This window comes from Anser cygnoides, chromosome 2 (genome assembly GCF_040182565.1).
Source record: "Anser cygnoides isolate HZ-2024a breed goose chromosome 2, Taihu_goose_T2T_genome, whole genome shotgun sequence".
Lineage (NCBI taxonomy): Eukaryota > Metazoa > Chordata > Aves > Anseriformes > Anatidae > Anser > Anser cygnoides.
The window spans coordinates 158,639,577-158,657,476 of NC_089874.1; positions in this window are offsets into that span (position 1 = coordinate 158,639,577).

The window sequence follows — 17,900 nt, forward strand, 5'->3', positions numbered from 1 at the left end:
AGACACTCCTTTGCCATTTTGACTCCCTGGGCTTAATTCAGTTGCCCAAGAATAGGTGGGTAGTGACCTTTGAGATGCCAGTGGTATCCAAGATATGACACAGGACCTACAGGAAAGGCAGTTTCAGGCAGGATCCTTAGGCACTCCGAAGTGGTCGTAGATACCTTTACTCAGGAAATTAGGTGGTGCCTCTTTTGCTGCTATGTCCCATACAGGAGTGTAGAGGGACATGATTTCAAGCTTAGTTTCAGTCCTGGCAGGACTGAAACCTCTCCAACCCTTTAATACCCACTTGCCCCAAACTTCTGCTGCTCGAGAGGATTAACAACACAGTCTCTAAAAGACCTTGTCTAATCTATGTAGCCAGCAGGGGTGGAGATCTGAGCAAGGAAAACCATACACTCTGAGAGAATGTTTTCCAGGATTTTCAGGAGAAACTTTGGCCATCACAGGTACTTTTTTGTGTTGGAGGAAAAAACCAGTCATATGAATTACCAGTATAGGGATGTGATCCCTTCTGTATTTTAGCTTAAATATATATATATATATGTATAATATATATATATATATATGTATATAATGTTAGCCAAACAAATTAAAGGAGAATTATATAATTAGAGGAAATTTACATTGCATGGATCTTACAGGAATGTTGTAACTTGGGATCTTTGAAGACATGTCTTTGATGACTAATGTGGGGCATTAGTTAGGTTTAGTCTCATATCTTCAAACTGTGGGTACAGGTAGACAGAAGAACTGTGTAGGTTGCTTATTGATTAGGTAGGTCAGAGTCCCAGAGCTCTTACATTCTTCAGTAGGAGAAGTTCAGCAAAAGCCACACAAGCCTAGAGAAAACATGAATAGCTGCAAGTTTGCTTCCTAGCTGGTAAATGAGCATGCTGCCCATCGCAATGCCCCCGAAACCTGTCTCATGGGTATGACAATGAAGGAAGGAGAGCAACAACTGCATAGCAATCATTCCTTTGTGTATGTGGACCAGAACTGATTGAACTAAGCAGTAAGGATCGACCAAAACAACTCAGCTTGCTCCCCAGAGCAATTGTGTGTTTGGATTACCACTGTTTCCTGCTCTGCTGCTGGGGTTCAGTTGAGTCAGATCCATGGCAAGTTGCTAGAGTAGTTCTCAAATAAAGAAAAAGCAAGATTAACACATTTTGACAGTAGAGTTTTGGTCCTCCTTGTATCTGGAAACCTTATTTTAAGAGTGGTAGTAGATTGGGAGGACACTAAAATCGTAGTTAGACAAGATGGAAATCACTGAAAAATCACTGATGCTGAAACCCCTAGGGAAGAAAAGGTAGAAATGAACTAAATAACCCAGAAATCTCTCTTTCCTCCCTCACAGTTCTGCCAACAAGGAAATTATTTTTGATGATTTTCAATAACACAACACAACTGAAACTCAAAGGAAACAGCCCTCCTTCTCTGAACCTTATCAGAGTGTGTGCAATGCAATGCACAAATTCCCCATCCTGGAAAAGGGCAGGCTGTGTCTGGCCTCCCTTTTATCTGTCTCCTGTGCAGCCGTAGATGTAAATTCTGCTTATAAAAAAAAAAAAAAAAAAAAAAAAAAAAAAAAAAGGAAAGAGAATTTGAGATCTTGTACCTCAGCCAAGATTCGATGTACTTTTCAGCGTCAGCAAATTGGAAAATCTCTGCGTAAGTTGGAAGTTGAAATAAATGAGCTCTGAGATCTCTACCTCAGTGGGAGGATTTGTTTTGTCTTTTCTTCTTGGCTGCTTGTATTTTTTATTTTTTTCTGAGTTTTCTTGCCTTTCACCTCGCAGTGTCACAAGCAAATAAAAAAAGCTTTTCATGGTGCAGGCTGTTGGGGAACGTGGAGAACCGGGCAAGCTGACTGCCCCCAGCTGAAAGCATCACCAGCAGATACCTTGTAGTGCAAAAGGTGGGAGAGATTCAGCTGCATCTGCACATGCCAGTGCCAAAGCCCCATTTCCAAACACTGGAGACTGCTCTCAGACTAACAGCTGCACTGCGAAGTGAAGAGCAGGCAATAAATTACATGAGACAGACCAAAGGAAGAAGAAATTACTCCCCCCACCGTGCGCACTGACCCCCTCTCCCAAAGTTTGAGCAAGCAACTGCGAGGCTCAGGATGGCAAATCCTACTTTTGGCGTGTGGTTTTATAGTGGAAACCTTGCACTTGGGATAAGTGCTCAGGGTCCCTGCAGAGAGAAAGGAGATTTAGATTTCTCTGAAAAGGATCTATAAAAGCTATGCATGAAAGCTGAGAGCACCCATGCTAGGAAATGGGAAATGCTGAGGACAGATTAATCCCCCCCCCCTCTTCAGGATATAAGTGGCAGCACAATATTCATTTAAACGCTCTTCTTCAGATAGCTTCTGTTAAAAGAGATGGCTGGAAGTGCAAGGGTCTGCCTAGAATGCAGAAGATCTGGATGCTAAATCCTCTGAGACTGCCAGCCAGGCCAGATCCTCGTCTCTCCACTTCCCTGTCAGATGGGTTTGCTGGATAAGATCTTATCCCATAACTGTTCCCCTCTTACGTAAAGTGAGGAAACCTTCCTAAAGGAACAGCCGGGATTATGGAGTTAACGACAAGCTGGGCAACACCAAAATCAAAACCTTATCAGGAGTTTTTAGCACTAAGAGGTTGTTATTTTGAAACTGTGGGGAAAAACACACATGAAAAACAAGCTATGGTAATGAATTTTAAGATGTAATTTAATGCTACTCATAACTGGGGAGCATAATCTCTCAGACTGATGAACAGTCTAATTAAGGCTAATTTATGAATAATAATTCAATCTAAGCAGCATGCGTGTGTATGTGTGTTTGTGCAAATAGTGACTCTGCCTTAGCACTTGGTAATCCTGTGAGTGTTTTGGCAAGGGTGTTAATGAACCATAAAGCACGGAGATCTAGTTGTCTGACAATGCTTCATAATAAGAAAAGGAAATGAATTGTAAAAAAAAAAAAGGGACTGGATATGAATGCATTAAGTTTGTGTTGCTGGTTTTTTACACTCATATGAAAAGAGTGTGCTACCCATGAATAAATGGTGCCAGGCAGCACAGGAGGTGTTTCAGACACACTCTCTTTGATCACTCATACTCCCAAAGCAGAGAAGATTTTCTTTGTCTTGCGTTTGTTTTAAGAATCACACACCAAATTCCTTGTTGTGGTTATTAAAAATATTTTTATTTGTCATGAAGCAAAAGCTATGAATTCCCCAAGAGGAGAAATAAAGAAAAGGAAATCCCACCTATCATTCGTTGTGAAGCATCAAGGCTTTATGTACTTTGTTCTCTGGTTCTTGTCTCTTAAACAAGTGTTTCTAAGCAGGATTAGATTTATACTGCTGATAATTTTTAGAGCAATGTTTCTTAGCATATTGCAGAAGAAACCAAAAGATGAAAACAAAATGTTTTCTATTTCTTTGTTTCTTTGCAAGGAACACTCATTAAGAACTTTGTTGGGAGATTACTTTCGTGTGATGTGTCTCTTTTTTTCACTCCAACAAGATGTATAAGTAGAAGAACAAAAATAGCAGTAGGAGAGAATTATCACACTTTACGTAGGGCACTGAAGAAACCACTACCGCAGTGCTGTGCACAGTTTTCATTCACGCTATTAAAAACAAAGAAAACCACTACATTGAAAATATGGAAGGTACTTAGGGGAGAGCAAAAATATTTTTGGGGGTCTGGCAAATGTGCCTTCCTAAAAGATGCTAGCACAGTTTGATGGGAAGGCTTAAAGGCTATAAAATTTTTCTCTATGGGTGCATCTAACCTGACCTGGGGTGTACAGCCAGATCCCCAAATTAGCCAGCTCAGGAATCTGTTTGGAGAATGCCGTGAAAACAAGTAATAAGGGCTACCATTTGGAGCTGTGGCTTCCACCCTCATTCTTTATGATCCTCCAAGCGAAGAATTTTCTGCAAAGGAAGAGTGGGTAAGCTGACCTTAACACAGGGACAGAGGATGCTGGATGCTCACAACAGGACTGTACTTGGAAATCCAAACCCAAAGTAACGGTACAGCACTGAGAAGTGCTAACAGCATGGCCCTTACTTTGCATGATGTGCCTGTGTCCTCTGACAGTCCAGGTGGGATCAAACCCCAGTTGAGAAAGACATGGTTGTAGCCTAGAATCTTATGGTAATCCAATCTAGGTAGTACAGAGAAAGTATTCCAAAGGGCAATTTGGCTAACCACTCAGTAATGTTTACTTTAGGATGAATTGAGTTGTTCTTTTTGACTAGGCAAGCAATTCAGTTGCCTTAAAGTAGGTGTGTAGAGCCACTTAAGTATCCTATGATACTCAATATATCCATACAAGGCTGACAGATATGACACAGGATTTAGAAGGGATTTATGTCCTCCCTGATTGGCACATGAAGGCCGGATTGATTAAACTGGTGTATCTCAAATGACAATTGACACCAATGTTTAGACTGCTGAATCAAAACCTAAGTCTCTGGCCTCATTAGCAGCTTCTCCAATGCACATGTGGAAATGTACACATTGGATTTGGGGAATGGGGGAAGGCAGACATTTTATGTCATTTGCTGTTCAGGCCAACAGATCATGATGAACAAGAACAGTGAGAGGAGAAGGTCAAATGGCACATCAGAAAACCATTACTCAAAGGTTGGAGAAGCACCGCAAAAAAGACTGTCTAAGGTAGTGGTGTGAGTCAGGAGAGGCTTCTGTGCAAGTCACATCATGACTCATCATCCTTTCCTCCAATCCTGCTTTAGACCAAAATCTCCCACTTTTTTTTGTTGTTGTTGTTTTATTTTGTTTTCTTTTGTAATAACTTGGGACCACCCCGTCATACATTCCACACAAACAACTTGTACCCTCTTATCTCCCCAGACCTTATGTCCTTCAGCCCTCTACCTTCTTCTGGCGATGTGTAATTGTCTTTTTCCTCCCAAAAAAGACTTTCATCCCACCTTCTTACAAAGTAGCTTCTGGTCCTGCCCAGTGCAGCTACATTCAAGCCCCAGGCCAACATCCAGCAGGGATTTCCTTGATGCTTCACTCCCCCAACACACACTCAGCCTCTCATCACTTCACACCTCTGTAGCCATTGCAGCCCTTCTGCCACAACTGCACAGGGATAAAAGTGTGTGGAAACCAGGAGCATAATTAGGAGGTTTCAGCCTATCACCCCAATAGTGTCATAAAATTTTCGTTGGTGTGGAAGAAGCTGTGAGGGAGGCAAACAAGAAAAAAGGGGAGTAAAAAATACAAAAGTCATGTACAGTTTCATCAGTGAGGCCTACTGCCAGAGGTCTCTACATATTTCATAGAGCATGAGAGGATGCAGCGCCTTTTCTAGTATCTGAATGTTTGAGAATTGCTAGGTTAAGGAAACTTCCATTAAGCTTTGGTTTTGGTCAAAGGGATAATTAGGTAATTTTGTAATACCCTTTTAAGCATTGTTTTCTATTATTTAGGTTTGGGGTTTGTTTGTTTGTTTGTTTGTTTGTTTTGCAATTTCTAAGTCTCAGGCAGCACCATTAAAAAATTCAGATAAATAGTCAAACAATATTCTTATAAAATTGACTTGTCTCAATTTAGTCTTCTAGCTACACAGTTATTTTCATATATGAAATCAATTAAAACTTTTTAAAAAAAAAACCAAACTGATTGACTCTTCTAAGCAATCATAAAGTGAGTTACTCAGATTTATTTCATTTCAAGCCACATGCTTCTCTACAGATGCAGTAGAAGATGAGAAACAAGGGAAAGGCAATATATATCAACTTGCAATGCATTGTTCACATGAGGTATTTCATGGTACTCAGCAGTAGCATCTAAAAATAGGTCTCAGATGGGGAATATATATATATATCTCAAAACTTTCAGCAAAAATCCTTCTGCTGTTTCAAACAATGAAGGCAGGGAAAAAAATGTGCCTACATCATTTCTGGAACCAGACTTAGAGAGTGTAGGGAACAGCTGGATGCTGAAGTGCTATCTTTTTGAGGAAAGCGAGAAAGAGAAGTGGCATGATGGGAAGGTGTCAGAGTAAGAGACTTCAGTGGCACCAGCTTGGAGTCATGTTAGGTAAGTGAGAGCCAACTTATACCATACTGACCCCAATACAGTACAAATATAGGTAATGCTCAGTATCTGCAAAGCCCTGGTGCTCTTCTCTTCTTTAAGGGATGCTGTCATTACTGGGAAAATAAAACAGTTTATACAAAGAAAATTATTCTGGACAAATACTGCATGAAAGCATCGAGTGTGCTCATAGGGTATTGCTCCAAATAACTGCTTGCTTTATAACCAAGCAAACACATTTGGTGAATACAGGATTATATAAGACTTACAAAGGCATATTAAGATGTGAGATAGGAACTCAATGTGATCTACAAAAGAACCTAAGAAGGGAATCATAGAGGATTAGGCACCCACCCTGCTTAGGTCCTTTTTCAAGTGCTTCAAGGCACTCTTATCCATCTCTGCATGCAGAAATCCCTTAGGAAGCTCCACAAGGCTTTAATCACACTCCTTGAAATGAAGCTCGAACCTTGACTTTCAGGTTCCAAGCATAGAAATGAATCCTGAATGGAATTTTCCCTTCAGTTTTCAGTTCTTCTCTGAGACTTCCCTTCCCCCTCTTAGCATCTTCAGTGAGACACAGGCTGTACTCACAGAGCACAAAAAGGCACTTTTTTTTTTCTTTTTTTTTTTTTTCCTGGAGGCAAACAAGCAAAACTGAGCCGTCAAGGCGGGGCTGCATGTGTTCACTGATCTGACACATTTTGACTGATCTCTCCTCTTTGCCCCTTGTGTTCCTGTCTCAGCCGTCCTTCTTTGTCCTTGACTTCCATTGAGATCTACAAAAATTTTCTTCTCATGCCCTAGATGTTATTTACAAACAGCAGGTTTGGGATGGAAGGCTTAAACATTGTCCCTCGAACGATTGGGGAAAAAGCAGGGTCCTTAGAAAATTTCAGCAAAATTCCTTTTGCTGTTTGAAAGAATGAGACAAAAGATAGAAACAGATTTAAGCTACTTTAAAGTAAATCTAGGGAAGTGATTCTTTCACAGTTGTTATGAGGATGCTCTGGCACCTTCATGCTCACCTCCAAACTTATCAGCAGTGCCCTGGTGTTCTTTCCCTGTGCTTGAGGAGCTGCAGCTACACGTGGACAAGTTGCAGAGAGTCTCCGGGTCCTTATAAAACTCTTGGTCTAGTCAACAAGGTCCAAGCCAGATTTTGGAAGGATGGGATATTTTTTCCCCTTCATTTGCTTCTTTTGAATATTAGGGACAGTTACGGGAATGAAAGCAAGAAGTCCGACACACCAGCAGCTGAGGGGAGCAGAAGGGGCAAGAACCTGGCTGGAAACGTGATGAGGAGCCTGAGAAATGGAGACACACAAGTAGGGGAAGGGAGCTGGGCTGCAATGAGCTGTGGACAAGGTTGGGGCAGAACCACAGTGTGCAGAGCAGCAAGCATAATTCTCTGAGCTAGACCACTGTCCCAAGACCTTGCATCTTACTATTTTAGTCCCATTGTAAATGAGACACAGGGGAAAACATGCAGCCCACTTACCACAGATTCAGAAACGCCCACAGAACACGCATAAGGGGGTGCATGCTCGTCATCTGCCATCCCGTGCTTGTAAGGGTGAATGTAGCCCCTCTCCAGTGAAACAGAGGACTATAGCAAGAAATGTGGCCTGAGGGCTCCAGGCAAACTACAAATGAAATTCTCAGATTGACAAGCTTAGCTAAGTCTGTAAGAGACCCAGACACAATCCTGTGTTGGGAGAGAATGGCAATAAAAAGCAATCTTGCTTTTATATTGCTGAGCAGAGGCAGTAAGCATTTAAAAAAATGCTCAGGCAGCAAACTGAAACAGCAACAGCAAAACACTATATTTTTGTCAAGATTCAAACCACCTCAAGGAGTAAATTAACACTAACCAGTTCTGAGCTCCTCACCCCATCAGAAATGACAGCATTGCCATATTTATTGTTTCAGTAAGCTTCAATTGCTGGAACAATGAGCCCTTAAAGGAAGCAAGGCAATTTCAAGATGTGGTGGTTATAAGTGCATGAGTTGTGCAGATGGGTAGTTCTTTGCCTGGACTATTTTTAAAGACCATAAGAATTACTCATCTATGTTTAAGACTGCTAGAAAAAAATATCTGTCCTGTATATTTCAGGAATCAAGACAGCAAAGGAAAACGAGGGCTGTGGAGTAAGTGCTGGGGATTATTTGATACTCAGCTCTGTATTCCAGTCTATTATTTGGTCCCACCTAGTTCACTGACCAACGAGAGTATGTATTTCTAATAGCTACACTTTGAAAGCAACTTTTAGGTTATAACCTCTTTAAGAAAGTCTCAATAGGTAAGACGGGTAAGTTGTGATTGCGTTCATGATGCAGAAGGGTAAAAAGAAATATGAAAAAAAAACATAAATATATATATATATGGATTGATGTCCAAGTCTTCTGTGAATGAATTTAACAACTGCACCTTCACCCTGCATTGTTGCCAAGAGGTCTGTATTGGTCTTATTATCCTAAGGAGCAGGTTTCATGACAGAGGGTCATCACATTATGGGGAAAGCCATTTCTTTCAGCTTTCTTCGGTAACTACCAGATTGAGTTACTGCAGGAAGAGCAAGTGCCTATGTGGGTATGCCTCTCACCTTCACCTAAATGGGGAAATGTGTTTCCTTCCAAGAAACACAGCAACTTAGCTCTCCTGATTTTCTTACCTATTACTGTTCATTACCATGACTAACAGTGAAGGAAGATATCCAGGGCATTTTTTGATTAAAAGACATAATATTTGAGTCAGCAAGCAGCTGTGTGATGCTGAGCTGCCTGCCAGGGTTAAGCCACAAGTGTGAGTCAAGAAAGTTTGTGGAATATTGGTAGGGCATGACAAGCCAAAAGTAATCCAAACCTCTGTGAGATGCAGTACCCGAGCTAGAATCTGATATAAGTGGCCTAATATTTCATACCTCTGACATGAAATAGTATAGCCTACTCCCATGAACATTAAGGTAAGAAGATACACCTCCTTTGAAATATCCCAGCTCCTTCCTACCAAAAATAAATAAATCTTTCAAACTATTTTTTCTACCAATTCCTAAAATATGTATTTGTGTCTGGGATCCTACCCTCTGCTACCTCATTTAGAAGCTAGTAGGTCCTTAGGAGGGAAGCCAATGTCCTAAAGTTGTATTTCTGTGAGAATTCTCTTACACCTATTAGGAGATACCATGTTTACTTTTAGAGAAAGCTTTACTAACATCTGTTATCCTAAAAGCATAGAAAATTGATATCTCTAAGATCTCAAACCTTCTTTTGGATTTGTTTGAAACTTACCATCAAGTTAAAATTTATAACGGATTATGGGGATACTGACTGACAAACAGCCAGCATGTCCACACAGCCCTTTAATTCAGTAGGAAATCAGTCAAAAAAATGGAAGAAATGTACCGTGATTTCTACCCATTCTCCTCACTCTAATTTAGAGAAACTAATTCTGTCAGGACACAGTTAAGAGCTATCATGACTAATATCAGTTATCCCCAGGGTATCATTTAGAGAAAAGTGACTGCAAACATCTGTATTCAACTTCCCCGGAGACTCAGACTCCCATGTAAGTCAATGCACAGCTCCCAGCCTATATGATCATATTATTCAGTAGCAGTTAACCAAAAGCCATGGACCTAATGAGCCAATGAATACTGTACCAGACTGTGTGGAAGAACAGATTGGGACAGACTTTTCTATTTTTATTTCCTAACTTTTTTCCATTTTAGGTGCATTTTGCCTCACAAAAAGAAAAAAGTAAATTCAATTTACCATGGATGCACAGGGCAGTGGATAGAGAAAGTATTAGGAGGCAGAAGAATCTAACCTGCTAGTGGTGATGCTCTTTTCACACAGAATTGAGTCTGTTCTCAGAAGTTCATGAGCTTGGCTTAAAATAACAGCTTTTGTGGAACACTAGACTCCCTGCCGACAGGGGGAACTTCCATTCATGCAAAATTTCCTTCACGGCAGTGTGTACTGGGATTATTTGATTTCATCTTCTCCTTCTTTGTCTTTTCAAATGAAGGCTGAGAATATCAAGTCTTTGCTGTTGATTCTGGCAGCTGGGACTTGATCTAAGGAAAACATCGACTATTATGTGACTCACAATTGTGTCACAAAACTTCACAATACCAGTGCCACCCTCCCAGACTGCGTTGTTCAAGTGTCTGTGCCATTTTGGAAGGCATTCAGAAGACACTTTCTTCTCTTCCTCTGCCTCCATTTACACTAAATCAGACCACAGCAAGGATTCAAGTGCTATCCTGCAGCTGGTCTTTACTGCTTAGTTTCCAGCAAAGCCCATGGTATGGTTTTGGTCCATGCCTGTGCTTGGTTCATGGACCAGTGCAGCCTAACCATTGCAGTCAAGGTGTAGAATAGACCAGACTGGTCCTATAACACAGGGGAGGGAAGATGATCTAACCGTAGGGATTTACGTTGTTCACTATCCCTTCAAATAGCTATTATTCTGAACCTTTGCTTTCATCGTCCTCTTGCATTGTTCAGGTCTTGAAAGCTTTCTATAGTATCACAACATTACAATTCACAAGATCTTTGGAAATTTTAAGAATGTATTAGTACTAATCTCCCTCTTTTCCTCTCAGTCTCTCTCCTCACCTGTGCAAGCCAGATGGTAACTAAGGCAACCTGGACTTATAGTGGGATGTGCAGACCATAAAGTGTTTTATAACTCTCTAAGTCATAATATTTCTGTGAGGATCAGTGGCATAAACAAAAGAGGAATATAAGAGCTACTCATGAATAATACAGCTGTCCTGGAACTTCATTATGAAACCTTTAATGGGTTAAACAGATTTTCCAAATCTCCCTCCAGATACAGGCCTGGCATCTTCCATCTCTAGAGACTGCCTTTATCATGTTTTTGGAAATGGCACGTTTTTTTGCTTTCAAACCACTACTTAATCTCCAAGTAGGTTATTTCCAAAAGTTTAATTTAACTGTGTCAAGCAAATGTCCTTGAAAGAATAAAATCTTCTTGCCTTAAAACAGAAATCCCTCAGATTTGGGATCTCATCCCACTCTTACCTAGTTATTGGACAAGCCTTACCCCAAAAGCTGGTGTGAAGTCTGATGTCTTGTGTGGCTGTAACACTAGGAAATAGAGGTGAGACTTGCAGGAGGTGAGGAAACTGTCCCTGCAGGGATTCATACAGTGCTGGAAAACATGGATAAAATGGGTCTCACAAGCAGAATAGATCACCCCTGTGTCCTAAGACAGTGGAGTATATACCCTGTTAATGCCATGGGGGCAGTGCCCAAAGTAAAGGAAGACAAATTCATTTCAGGAGCCACTTGAGGCAAAAAAAAATCATTTTGTTCCTATCCTCCTCAGTGCAGCTTTTTGGAGACCTGTTTCAATACATCTTGTGCACCACAACCCGAAGAGCAGAAACAAAGCACGTTGTTTTCATTATGTGTCTGGACAGTGTCAGCCTAGAACTAGAAACGCTTGTCTCCCTTACAAAAGAAAAGACTCAAAAGAGCTGCCTGGGAAAGGTTATTCAAGGTTGTCCAGATTTGGAAAAGGGTATTACAGCATAGCGAAATTTTACAATGTACTCAGAAGCTAGTGTCTTCCCTTAGGCTAGGAACTAGGAGTCTCTGCAGGTGACTACACCAAGTAATGTGATGGGACCCACATTGTGAGGTTTCCCTTGCCTGCCAAGGAGGTCCCTGCTCTGTGCGAGGCTCCCTGGACACAACAAGTAGCAGTTTCACCTTAAATCTCCAGATCCACCTCAACCATTCTTCATCTGCCTTCTCCTGCCCCATATTACTCTTCCTCCACTTTATATTTGCAGGATCTTTGTAGCCAAACAAACCTGGTGTTGCTATTCAATGCTAAACATTGCTTTCTTTTCACAATACAGTTTTCGCATTTCCTTGCCCTGGACAAAATTATTTCAAAAATTTCAATCTGTGAAGTGTTGGGACACTACTATGCAGAGAGACTTTGCCACAGTTTGCCTGTTGCCCTTTGAGATTCTCCCCAGCGTCACTGTGATTATCACAGGAGCTTGTACACCAGCAAGGGCCAGTAACCAGCAACACCCCACCAGCAACACTTTCCCCTCCCAGGGACTGTGTCATCTACCTGGTGAGAAAAAGAGTGGGTGCAGAACATCAGGATACCAGCACACAGGGTCTTCCTCCAAATGGCAGTGACTGCACTAACAAAAGCCTCAAGCCTCCTGTTTTGGTGAATGTGACAATATCCTTCCTATTCAGAAACCCCTTGGCTGAAGTTTGTTTGCAGAGACACACCTGATCTGGATAAGGCTCTGAACTCTGAGACATAAATGTCACCAATGGTTTGATGACGAAAGCTGCTGCTGTGATGCTTTGTGAAGCAGGGAAATAAAACTCCTGGGATCAGGCACAGAAACTGAAGCTGTAGAAGCCGCTTGAGAAACGGAGCAGTCAGTGGTGTAATGACTTGAAAGCCAGGGGATCATGCAAGCGATGATGTCTGTACCACACAGAAGGAATTCAATCCCTTCTCCCAAATAAGGGCCCTTGACAGATTATAACACTACATCCTGGACGGGGAGATATTGTGTGTCTGATGCCTAGACTTTTATCAAAGTTCAGGATTATAAAATGTAAGTCATTTAACCCACTTTAGATAAGTATCACTTTCAAATCGGATTATAATTTGCAAAGGCACAACATGTTCAGGGCAAAACCATGTCAGGCACTGAGATAAGGATTCTAGGAGGCTCTGCTGCATGCTGGCTTTGTAGATGAGGAACCGAGGTATTGGGAACATCGTAGTAATACATGCACTGACCAAAAAAAAAAAAGGCCTTTTTTAATTCAGTTTGAGACAAAGGTGATTTATCAAATGTCCCAAGGTAATTGCCACAGGGAGCTGGGAAAACTGTGAAACATGCAGCTGTTTCTGGTTGCTCGTGGTGCTTTGGCACACAAATACATTATTAATGCTGCTATTGCTAAGTCTTGTTTTCCCTTGTGTTGTGGGAAAAGCTATGGCATTCACCGCTGCACCAGTGACCATCCTTTGAACTTATTTTCATTTCACCTTTTCCCCCGTGCTGCATCTGTCTCTGTCCAGTGAAACAAACAACCCACAGAGCCACCAGCTCTGACTCACAGGGGTGCTGGATGCCACAAGCAGCTTCCCAGAGGAAGCGAGCATGAAGTTTTTCTCTAGCACAGCAAGCAGGCGGTCTCAGGCACGCTTTGCCAACTTCACAGAAAATCCAGAATTTAAAGGCAGGAAGCGCAGGTCTCCCTCCTGCCCCTGCTCCTCTCAGAGATGTTGACGGAGTGAGTCAGGGATGAGCTGCTGCTGCTGCTGCGTCATGACTGCAGTCATAAGGGAGAAGCCCGAGTCACAAGGAGAACCTTAAGCCATCGAGTTACTCCTCGCCAGAGTGCTGAGGCAGGCAGAGAAGGATGACACTCAGCAGTGGGCTCAGCTTCAACTCCCTACTAGGATTAAGTTGCTTTGGGGAAGAAACCTCACCTTCCCCTTGTGTCTGCTTGCTGCCAAACGTTGCATTGACGTGCAGGAGGTTAATGCCACCCACAGCTTGGTAAGAAGAGTTTTGACTGTGGTGTTTCAGCCCTTCAGGCCATTAAAACAAGGACTGAAAGTGCATAGACACATAGCTGCGGTTCAGCTTGACGTCCAGGTTGGTGTGTAGATGGGAGGATATGGGACGCTTTGGATCCAGTTCTTGGGTCTGCTACAAGCTTGAGTGAATTGGGTAAACCACAGACACCTGGTTTTTCTCCTATTGATCTAGGCACTTCAAGCCATTGCTTAGGCACCATCAACATACAGAAAACCACTGATCAGGCTTCATCTAACCTAGATGCCTAGGAAATATAAAATTTTGCCAATGGCATGCTCAAAAAAACAAAGAAAAAAAACAGTTGCAGTATTTGTCCATCACCTCCAGCTGGTAAGCCAGCAGGGAGCATCTCTATGGAGCAGGTGTCTCAGACCAGATTTGTCCTGTCTATCTTACCAGTAGGTCTGAATTCTGGATATGGCACTTGCACTTTGAAAGTCTTATGGAACAGGAACAATGGTGAACTTATTTGTTTACGGGAATACCCGTGAACATTTAGGGGCTTGTGGTGCATGGGAAAGGGCAGAGCAGAGGAGCTTGATTTGTATCTTTCTAAACTTCACATGGCTATTTTATGCAGCAAGAGACTCTGGGTGGTCTCTTTTATTCCTAAAAGGAAATTTTCATGGTATCATCATTTGACCGAGCTGTTTCCTTTATCACTTCATCACTTTTCAAATCACTTGCTCCAACAAGAAGGGGATCCATGGTACGCGTAGTATATTTCTTCCTGCTGTCCCTGAACAACAAACCTGCCTGTTTCAGTTTGGTTTCTCAGACTTACCTGTATGAGGGCATTGCAGTCCTGTAGTTTCCTGGTCCGTCATAACTGCAGAAGAAGACACAACAGGGATTGCTGTAGCCCAGCCTTCTCTCACATAAGGGAAGAACTAAACCGTAGCCTTAGGGCAGTGTGAGGATTCATTAACTCATGTTTACATAGTGCTAAGTAATAATTATTAAGTCAAGCTGCCACTGAAGGGAACAAAAGGCCTTGGCTTTCTGAATAGCCGGGCATGCACTTCTTGGAAGACTCCCACAGCCTCTTTGACAGATGTGTGGTGTGACATGGCATAAAGGAAACTGCAGCCATGTTTTCCTCTATGTCACATCACTAATTAAACTCATGAGTTGGCTGAAGTTTCACCAAATAGTGTTTTGGAAAGAAACTGCAAAGCTTCTTGTATATCTGAAGCTCTGTAGTCAAGGCTTAATGATGAAAACTACAAAGACAACATCACCAATAATCAAATGTTGCATTTTTTTTTAGGCAGATTTGTGTGTGTATGTGTAAAAGGAGAGGGAGACGCACAAAGAAAGAAGTAAACATGTCCCATTTACAAAGAATTATCATCTCAACAGCACAGCAGCAGCCAAATCCTAACAAAAGTAGGACTCCACTGAAGAAGATATCAAACAGTAGAGTAAGACACAGCCCTTGCTCTGTGTCTTCTACTCTGCAGCTGAAGGGAGCAGGGAAGATGGAGCACGGTGGCATGTTTCCATTGCGTTTTCCACAATTCCATCCTAAGTAACAGAAACAACAACAGGAACTGTGACAAACCAGCAGCCCCCTTTCTGCCCAGTTCTGGGGTTATCTCCTTTAGACTGGAAACAGAAACTGTCAGGGGCCAGGCAAGTTCTTGACCTGGTAATTCTACATACACGCCGTGCCTCGGCACAATTGTTGAACCACAATACTATTAGGGTAAAGTTGTATGAAACAGGAGTATATTTCAACGTGGAAATACAGGAAGCAACCAGGTACCTGCCTATGTGGGCATCTTTTCTGCTGTCAAAATTCCCAATGAGACTCAGAGGCCATCAGTGTGAACAAGGCCATGGTCATCATTTTATCGTTATGGATCTTAATAACATGCTTGTAATCACTTATACCCCCAGCCCAGCCTCTCACACTATCCTATTTATCTTGACAATAACCCCTTCACCCCAGCTTTAAGCATGTGAGTGCAAACAGATAAAAACAGGCTCAAATAGCTTTCCTTTTAAAAGGCACTCCTGCAGCAGACACTAAAACTGCCTGCAGGGTCAGCACGCTTAAAGAAGACCAGCTCCAAAGCGACACCCCGGGGACCACCTGCATGGGAAAACTGCGTCTCTCCAAGGTCAGATAGTGCTGGGGAGTGATGGATAACCTTTTTATTCTTGCCAGGGAATTTTGAGTGCTCAGGAAGAGTGAGAGGGAAATGTCTTCATTGTTATTCCTTGTTGTCTTTATCCTTAGCACTACTAGGAATGCTATGTCATGTGTGTAAGCAAGAGCGCTAGTAGTAGTAGCAATAATGATAGTAACAAGGGCATTATTCTTAGGAGCTGTAGCCATGAGTTCAACTTTACTCTTATCTGAGAAATAAATCTCCTAAAGCACCTCAGCTTAGTCACACTGGTGAAACCAGATCAGTATGGCAGCGGTATTTGCTGATGATGCATGTCTCACCTGAAACTAGTATGGATTCTCTAGCACAGTTCCCCGCAATACCAAAGCACGACCAGACAGCACTGGCATTCAGTGAGAGCTAACCCAGGCAACACCAGAGGTGGAAAAAGAAAATACAACTGAATGAGTAAGGGAGGAGCACAAGGAGATCCTCATTTAGAGCATACGGGCTCTGCTCAGATTTACTGTCACCAGTTAACCGGTTCTGTAAGGCAACCACTTATGTGTAACTGATAGGTAGTAAAAAGAATTATTTGATGATTATCCCATTGCCTTTCCATTACTGGCCTGACCTGATAAGAAGCAGCTCCTCTATCCATCACAGCTGTGACCGTTCTAACTGAACTCATTTTTCAGACCACTATCAGCCAGCCTTGGCTATTTTTACTCCTAGATTTATGGGGCAAATTCATCCCTTAAATTCAATTTTCTTTGATGAAAGCTTTTCAGAGATTTTTTTTTCCTCTTTTCTCCATTGTCTGTGAGTTATGCTTTACCTTCTCTGTCCCAGGTGTAAGCCCCAGAAGGTTATCTGCACCTGCAGGTAGATTGCATTGCCTTCCTGTATTTCTTTTTAACTATTGAAGTTATTTTCAGAAACAATGTTTTTCGTTCAAATCTCACTATAAGCTTCAGGAAGTCTTAAACAAGGCAGAATCTATATTTGTCTGTGTGGGTGGTTTTTTTCATCCCCCTCCCAACAGACATGGGATCAGCTGGTGATCCGTGAGTTTCTGTAGAAGTGAGGATATCAGTGAATGACATGCTGGAGGATGCTCACCAAACCCTTGCATTACTTCTTCAATTATCCATTACTACCTGCAGCAGGCTCAGATGCTGCTATCTGTGTTAGGCACTTTGCAAACAGCTTATGCATCAGGTCAAACAGCAGACAGTGCAGGTGAAAAAATAACTTAAAAACACGGTAGGGAGTCCTCAGGAAAAAGAATATATAAAATTATTAATAATAAATTAAGTTACCCAATAACTCAGACACCCTGCTCAGTCAGACATGTCTTCTCCCCTCCTGTCTGCCCTCCTCAGGGGTGTTGCAGCAAAGCCCATTTCCCAGAGCTGAGTTTGGCTCTTGCAGGGAAATTTAGCCAACTTCCATTGCAAAAGCTGAGTAACTGTTCTGCAGAAGAGAGATAAACAAGTTGCAGACGCACAGGTCTCAGAGAGAGACACAGTACTGATGAGTCTTTGGACAATCTGTGCTGCGTTTAAGGAACTAGACCATGGCTAGGCTGTGCAAAAACATTTTTGAGGCAGAAAGCTGAGCCCTGCCCAGAAAACACTGGCTGAGGGAGTGAAATCCAACTTATTCCAGACTTCTGCATCCCCAGACACCTGAAATCTGGCTTTGGATGTGAGGTCTTGACTTTTGCTCCTCTTTGCTTACCTTACTGCTTGAATTATTAAACTAAATTGCTTTAATGATTTTGAGTTTTACATTTCACTTCTCTGATGCAGCTAAAGCTCAGCTGCTTTGTTAGGTCAGCAAGGCAAATAGTGAAGGTCAAACACCTCTCCCAAACCTTCTCAGCACTTTCTTATTATAAGGATGGAAAACTGAGAAGGAATACTATTCAATACCATCAACCCTGACATTCAAAAGTCTGGAGTCAGGCCTGACCCCAGGGAACAAACTAAATCGTTCAATCTTTTGAGACATCTGCATGTGTGCAGGTGAATTGAATCTAAGGGCTAGGTCAAAAGGTGTAAATCAA